Below are 8,856 nucleotides of genomic sequence, written 5' to 3'. Positions count from 1 at the left end.
CACTTACACACACAGACCACTTACACACAGACCACTTACACACACAGACCACTCACACAGACCATACACACACACAGACCACTCACACAGACCATACACACACAGACCACTTACACACAGACCACTTACACACAGACCACTCACACAGACCACTCACACACAGACCATACACACACACAGACCATACACACACAGACCATACACACACACACAGACCACTCACACACAGACCATACACACACACACACAGACCACTCACACACAGACCATACACACACACAGACCACTTACACACAGACCACTTACACACAGATCACTCACACAGACCACTCACACACAGACCATACACACACACAGATCATACACACACACACAGACCACTCACACACAGACCATACACACACACACAGACCACTTACACACAGACCACTTACACACAGACCACTCACACAGACCACTCACACACAGACCATATACACACAGACCACTCACACACAGACCATACACACACACACAGACCACTCACACACAGACCATACACACACACAGACCACTCACACAGACCACACTCACACAGACCACACACTCACAGACCACTCACACAGACCATACACACACAGACCATACACTCACACAGACCATACACACACACAGACCACTCACACACAGACCACACACACAGACCATACACACACACAGACCACACACTCACAGACCATACACACACACAGACCACACACACACAGACCACTCACACACAGACCATACACACACACAGACCACTCGCACACAGACCACACACACAGACCAATACACACACACAGACCACACACTCACAGACCATACACACTCACAGACCATACACACACACAGACCACACACTCACAGACCATACACACAGACCATACACACACACAGACCACTCACACACAGACCACACACACAGACCATACACACACACAGACCACACACTCACTAGACCATACACACTCACAGACCATACACACACACAGACCACTCACACACAGACCACACACACAGACCATACACACACACAGACCACACACTCACAGACCATACACACACACAGACCACTCACACACAGACCACTCGCACAGACCACTCACACAGACCACACACAACAACAACCGCCATTCGCCACTAAGTGGTGGCGACATCACCACGACACTTGTGCCAGGCTATGTGCATGTTGAGGCCACGTGAAGTGTCGAATGCCCGCTGGCAGGAGGTCACGGGGCAGACCCAGGTGCCACGGGTCGACTGACTGAGATGACTGGCTGATGCACCACCTGTGCCCCCTACTGTACCAACTTGCTGTGCTTTAGCCACCCGGTGCTCCGCTCGTTGTTGTGAGCGTCGCTCCTCCGCCCTCCGTTGTTGTTGGAGGGCGACTGCCTCCAACTGCCCAGTAGCGTCCTTCACGTGCCTCCTCCACAGAGGCCGATCTTGACACCGCTGGTACCAGTCATCGGCAAGTCCACTCAGCTCCACGTCCTCCTGCACCACATCACTCCATCTCTTCTCTAGCCCGTGCCGCGCCCGTTTAGCCCCCTCGATCCGGCCGAACAAAAGCTGTTTAGGCATGCGGTGGCTGGGCATGCAGGCTACATGTCCCAGCCAACGCAGCCTTGCCTGCCAGAGGAGCTCTCCGATGGGACTTTGTCCAGATCTTTCAAGGATTTATGAGCTCACACAATCCAGCCTGGTTAAATCCAGGATGGATTGTAGGCAGGCCAGCCTAAATATTTGTAACCGGCGAAGATGTTCCTTGAGGGGGGTCCACGTTTCGCAAGCGTAGAGAAGGGAGGGAATGACCGTGGCCGAGAAGATCTGAAGCTTCGTGCGGAGCGACAGACCAGGTAGCTTGCACACAGCGTTATGCAACCGATGAAAAGATCATGCCACTCGACTGATTCGGAGTGAGACCTCTGCTGTCATGAGCACACTGCCCAGGTATGGGAAACTCTCCACTTTCTCCACAACTGCCCTATCACCAATTGGGAGTTGTGGGGGTGGAGTGTCCGATGGTACAACCCTCGCTTCTCTCCCACCCAAAGTTTAATTTTCTCGCCCACGGAGATTTTAATTTTCCAACTGATAAATAAATCATGTACAGTCCATACAACGATGCCGTGCGATTGTCCAGAGAATTACTTTGGCACGGGATTTCAACAAACTATTACATAATGTATGAAAAATAAGAATATGAGGTGTTAAGGTGTGCAAACACCAAATAGAAACCTTTTGCAAGGAATCCAGTCTGCAATAACCACACAGTACTTGTGGTCTACATGCAAACAAACATGCTTTCATAATTATATATGCATTGGTCAGATAATCGTCACCGGGGTTGGTGGCCGTGAGCGGGAATCGAACTCGGGTCGCCGGGTTCATAGTGCGGTGCGCTAATCGTTACGCTACCGCTCCCCATAGCACCTGCGTTTATCCGATAAAAGGGTTAAACTGTGGTGATTGTGTCGCTAGACATTTTTACAATGCGGTTACCGGTAATGCAAAACCAAAATTTCAACAGCGCTGTTGGCATATTAAAGCTGGGTGCTGCGGTGGCTAGGAGATGTCAACTACCTCACCTGGTATACAGGAGGTCGTGGATTCGATCCCGACCCTGACGCCTGCTGCTGTATATTTGGAGTTTGCATGTCTCTCTCCTCGTGGTCGCGTGGATTTTTCTCCGGGTCCTCCGCTTTTTCCCTCCACATTTAGAATCGACGTCGCGCGTTTAGATATTTTACTTGACCGATTGCCCTCCACCTTGACTGATTGCCCTCCACCACAGCAGCCTTCTTGGTGGCCTCGTCTCACCGGTGTCAGACCAGAGATCGCCCAAAGGCGAACAGCACAAGGACAATGAACGTATGAGATCATGTCTAGCTCGGGGTGAGTAGCTCTATCATGGGATACATTTTTGCCAGTATCAAAGGTCCCTTGATATTGCATAAGGGTCAGAAACGAACGCAGCAGGACGTGCAAATTGCAAAAAAATATCCAGGCACGCAAAACATGTTTGCATGTTGCGATTTCCCGCTCACTGCCACCAATCACGATAATTACCTGAGCCAGTCGGGGCCACGCCGAGGTCTACTCGGCGTCAAACGAGTGCCTGGTGCGGTGTCTAAACATCGCCGCTGGGGAGAGAGAGGCGGCGTGGTGCTGGCCATCCACCCCCTCGTGTGCTGCGTCGGCATTTAAAGATGTGGTATTGAAACGCGCGCACACCAGCTCCGCTAACTCCCATTACTTACCGGTGCGGGGCGGTTGTGATATCCCGAGCCGGGGCCCCTCCCGGGGGAGGGGGCTGTGGGGGGTGTGTGATCCCACAGAACCCCGCCCCTCGGTGGGGAATTGTATAAAAGGCGAGACCCTGAGAGAGAGAGGGGAGTTCGAACAAGCCGAAGACGAAGAACCAGCTGAAGACCGAAGTCCAGCTCGCTAGATCCTGGGACTCCTCTGACCCGCTGCCCTTCTAAGCACCGGGCAGAGCAAGCCAGTGGTGCGACCCAGAGCCTCGGAGCCGATGTCCTTGTGAGGGCTGGATTCGTGTGGCTGGTGGTCGAGACCTGTGCCTTGGCTGGGCCAGGTCAGGTAGCCTCCTTGCGAGGAGGGTCGTGGTATAGGTGGGGAGTAGGCGAGTCAGATTGGGAATACCTCCCTTGAGAGTAACAGGTGAAGAGGCCGTTACCAATTCGAGTGTGAAGCTGTAATAAATACGTGTTGCCTCTACTTCAACCGTCTCTGTCGTCACGGTGCCCGCTACATAGGTGCTGCTATCAGCACTTGCACCAACAATCTGTTTAGGATACGCGGGTTGGGGGGGGGGTATTTATCTTTGCGGCCTTAAAAGAAACACAATTCTAATTGGTGACTTTCCGGGCAGTCGCCCTGCGTAGGGTGGTGGAGGGTTTTGTGACACAAATTGGCCAGAATGTGACGTGGCCCAACCCAAAAAAATCTTCATTCTAAACGAAAAAAAACCCCTCATTTTTATTCCACCAGGTAAGGCCCCACTGAGCTATACAGCTCTTTGTCAGAAGCGACCTGGCCACAAGTGACAGCTCAACGAAGCGGGCTCATCATCATCATCATCGCCACGTGGATAGTTATAGCAGTAGCCAAGGTACTCTAAACGCGCGACGTCGATTATAAATGTGGAGGGAAAAAGCGGAGGACCTGAGAAAAATCCACGCGACCACGAGGAGAGAAAGAGAGACGCAAGCTCCAAATATACAGCAGCAGGCGTCAGGGTCGGGATCGGGATCGAACCCACGACCTCCTGTGTACCAGGCGAGGTAGTTGACATCTCCTAGCCACCGCAGCACCCAGCGTTAATATGCCAACAGCGCTGTTGAAATTTGGGTTTTGCATTACCGGTAACCGCATTGTAAAAATGTCTATCGACACAATCACCACAGTTTAACCCTTTTATCGGATAAACGCAGGTGGTGGTGTATCGGTGCTATAGGGAGCGGTAGCGTAACCGTTAGCGCACCGCACTACGAACCCGGCGACCCGAGTTCGATTCCCGCTCACGACCACCAACCCCGGTGACGATTATCTGAACCGGTCCTGGGCCTCGCCTATGTCGATTCAACCTCAAATGGGCGCCCTTGATGTTGGCTGTGTAAGCAGGCGTGTTGCGTTCCTGCATCTTGCCCCCCCCCCCCCTACGTTTGCACTCTCACGGCAACGTCAAGATTGAACGCCCCGCATGCTCAAGTATTCACAAGTTCAAAGTTTCAAGTGAGAAGTCCACGATGAGTCCATTTGCTAAGAGTCACCTCTGGGGGGGGAGGGCATGAGTCCTCCTGCCCAGTGAGGGGGTCGATGGTTGCCGCCCGCTGCTGCCGAATAAAATAAAAACATTTCCATCTGCACAGGGCACAACGGAGTGTAACACGGTCCGGTGATGATGCTTGCTCGCAAGATCTCCTCCCAAAACTGTGCAGCAGTTACAAAGACACACACATAGTCGACGAAGGCAATAAGTAGCGCAATAGAAAATACTACGTCGATAAAAAACAAAGTAATAAAAGCACAAAAGAAGAATACTACGTGAGAAATTTAACAGTAAAAAATAAAAGACGTTCGCAATGGTACTCGTATACACTTATGCGGGGGAAGAGGGATACATTGGGTAAGTGTGGAGATGTAGTGGTGGTATTGACGTGCGCCGACAGTGATGGATCACGGGGCGCGGGGTTGGGCACGCGATGTGGGCGTGGCATGGACGCGCGCGCCGGTGGTAAGGCGCGCTCACACAAGCTGGGAAAAGAGGATCGTAGCGAGTGCGCAGTGATTGGTCAGATAAGTGGGTGCTCTCAGCGACGTCCGCAGGAGGGGTATAAAGGGAGACGCGCGAGAGCACTCGTGGTCAGTGTTAACCAGTTGAAGACCGAAGACGGGGTGGAGGAGGTAGTGGCCCGAGACCCCTAGTCCCGCCGTCCTTGTGAGGACCGGGGCCCTGTGTGGCTCGGAGCCGAGACTGGGGGACCCGTAGTCCGACGCCCGTGTGGGTCGGGACGGTGGTACCCAGAGCCGAGACGGGCACCCCCGGCTGGGTGTGTCCCGGAAGGCTACGGGGCGTAAGAGCCCGTGTCAGTATAGCTGAGTGGGTGTTAGTCACCCGAGTAGCTAAGGAGGGTGTTGGTCACCCGTGTAGCTGAGTGGGTGTTGGTCACCGTATAGCTGAGTGGGTGTTGGTCACCCGTGTAGCTGAGTGGGTGTTAGTCACCCGTGTAGCTGAGTGGGTGTTAGTCACCCGTGTAGCTGAGTGGGTGTTCGTCACCCGTGTAGCTAAGTGGGTGTTGGTCACCCGTGTAACGGAGTAGGGTGTTAGTCATCCGTGTAACTACAAGTTGGTGAAAATAAAGAGTGTGCTACCCGTGAAGTCGTCTCCTGCCGAGTTACTACTTTACAGAGAGAATAAAGTGACTTGATTGAGCAGTGTGGTATTGGGAGTACAGGTCGTTATTGACGTGCGCACTTGGGAACCAGCTTCCATGAATTGTTTATTTACGTGGACTTAATTGAACCTCGCCACTATTTTGTTCAGCTGAGCGATCCTCCGCGGAATGGTAAACGAGTCAGCCTCGTGCCGGGGGGGGGGGGTGTTTATGTGCGTGTAGGCATTTAGACGTAGAGTACATTACTGCGTCCCGACCTACGAACAACCGTTCGACTTATGAACGGGCCCCATTAACTAATTGTGTTCGTATGTCGAGGACTATTCTTAATAAATAACAAGCAGCGGTCGTGGTGGTTGTGTCGGTGTGTGTGTGTGAGGAGTGATGTGCGGCAGGCTGTCTGCGTCATCCCAGTGGAATGATTGGGCGCTGTAAACTATTGAATTATTCGGACGCAGAGGAGGGAGGTGAGTGAGAGAGGCAGGTTAGGGAGACGGTGAGGAGGGAGGGGAGGGAGGGAGATGGAGGGGAGGGAGGGAGGGACTGGAACGAAGAGGAGGGAGGGAGACTGAGAGGAGAGGGCTGGGAGAGAGTGAATGGGGCGTGAAGCTGATGGGTTGAAGAGAGCGAAAGAGAGCAAAGCAGAAAGAGGAGATCGACAAAGCAGAGGGAGAGTGAATGATGGAGAAACGAGAGATCGAGACGACAAGGCGAGAGGTGGGAACAAGCAGCCCCAGGGGGAGGGGTGGTGAGGGGTGGTGAGGGGTGGTGAGGGGTGGTGAGAGGTGGGAGAGAAACAGGGAGACGTTCATTGCTGCCAGCAGCAGCAAAACCACTGGGATCCGTTTCTCGCTACAAAGTCGCGTCGAGTACAGTGTCACGCGTGCACGTCACAAACGCTACCGGCGTCACGTGGCACCGCACGTGCCACGCGCGTCACAAACACCGTGACGTCACGCCTCGTCAACAAGTTCAGAGTGACGCCGTCCGCGCCGCTGCAGAGGGGCTGACCGGCTCCCGGCATTGGAGCGGCTCGCGTGCTCCGGGCGGATCCGTGCCTTGAGCAGCCCCCCTCTCCTCCTCCTCCCTCCTGCCTCTTCGCCATGTGACCTCCTGACCGACCTCTACACGGCCTCTTCACCATTCTTGAGCACAGGCCACGCAGACGCCTGCCGTGGGGTTTGCGTTGCGGTGTCGCGGGGCATCTCGGCGGCGATGATCCACGGGGTTTGGCTTCTAGGGCACGTTTGGGGAAAAAAAGAGCTTCATAGCTCATCGGATTCCTCCTCCTGCTGCTGCTGGCCCCACCTGTGATGACCCCCAATGGTGATGACCCCAAACTGACCCCCACCTGTGATGACCCCACCTGTGAAGACCCCTACCTGTGATGACCCCACCTGTGATGACCCCACCTGTGATGACCCCACCTGTGATGACCCCACCTGTAATGACCCCACCTGTGATGACCCCACCTGTGATGACCCCACCTGTGAAGACCCCACCTGTGAAGACCCCCACCTGTGATGACCCCACCTGTGATGACCCCACCTGTGATGACCCCACCTGTGAAGACCCCACCTGTGAAGACCCCTACCTGTGATGACCCCACCTGTGATGACCCCACCTGTGATGACCCCACCTGTGATGACCCCACCTGTGATGACCCCAACTGCGATGACCCCACCTGTGATGACCCCACCTGTAATGACCCCACCTGTGATGACCCCCACCTGTGATGACCCCACCTGCGATGACCCCACCTGTGATGACCCCACCTGCGATGACCCCACCTGTGATGACCCCACCTGTGATGACCCCCACCTGTGATGACCCCACCTGTGATGACCCCACCTGTGATGACCCCACCTGCGATGACCCCACCTGTGATGACCCCACCTGTGATGACCCCACCTGTGATGACCCCACCTGTGATGACCCCCACCTGTGATGACCCCACCTGTGAAGACCCCACCTGTGATGACCCCCAACTGTGATGACCCCACCTGTGATGACCCCACCTGTGATGACCCCACCTGTGATGACCCCACCTGTGATGACCCCACCTGTGATGACCCCACCTGTGATGACCCCCATCTGTGATGACCCCCACCTGTGATGACCCCACCTGTAATGACCCCACCTGTGATGACCCCCATCTGTGATGACCCCCACCTGTGATGACCCCACCTGTGATGACCCCACCTGTGATGACCCCCATCTGTGATGACCCCCATCTGTGATGACCCCCATCTGTGATGACCCCACCTGTAATGACCCCACCTGTGATGACCCCCACCTGTGATGACCCCCACCTGCGATGACCCCACCTGTGATGACCCCACCTGTGATGACCCTACCTGTGATGACCCCACCTGTGATGACCCCCATCTGTGATGACCCCCATCTGTGATGACCCCCATCTGTGATGACCCCACCTGTGATGACCCCCATCTGTGATGACCCCCATCTGTGATGACCCCACCTGTGATGACCCCACCTGTGATGACCCCACCTGTGATGACCCCCATCTGTGATGACCCCACCTGTGATGACCCCACCTGTGATGACCCCACCTGTGATGACCCCCACCTGTGATGACCCCACCTGTGATGACCCCCACCTGTGATGACCCCCAACTGTGATGACCCCCAACTGTGATGACCCCCACCTGTGATGACCCCACCTGTGATGACCCTCACCTGCGATGACCCCCAACTGTGATGACCCCACCTGTGATGACCCCCAACTGTGATGACCCCCACCTGTGATGACCCCCAACTGTGATGACCCCCACCTGTGATGACCCTCACCTGTGATGACCCCACCTGTGATGACCCTCACCTGCGATGACCCCCAACTGTGATGACCCCACCTGTGATGACCCCCAACTGTGATGACCCCCACCTGTGATGAC

The sequence above is a fragment of the Lethenteron reissneri genome, chromosome 50 (genome assembly GCF_015708825.2).
Source record: "Lethenteron reissneri isolate LAM-NWPU_2019-01 chromosome 50, ASM1570882v1, whole genome shotgun sequence".
Classification (NCBI taxonomy): domain Eukaryota; kingdom Metazoa; phylum Chordata; class Hyperoartia; order Petromyzontiformes; family Petromyzontidae; genus Lethenteron; species Lethenteron reissneri.
Note: the sequence above shows the minus strand (reverse complement) of the source record.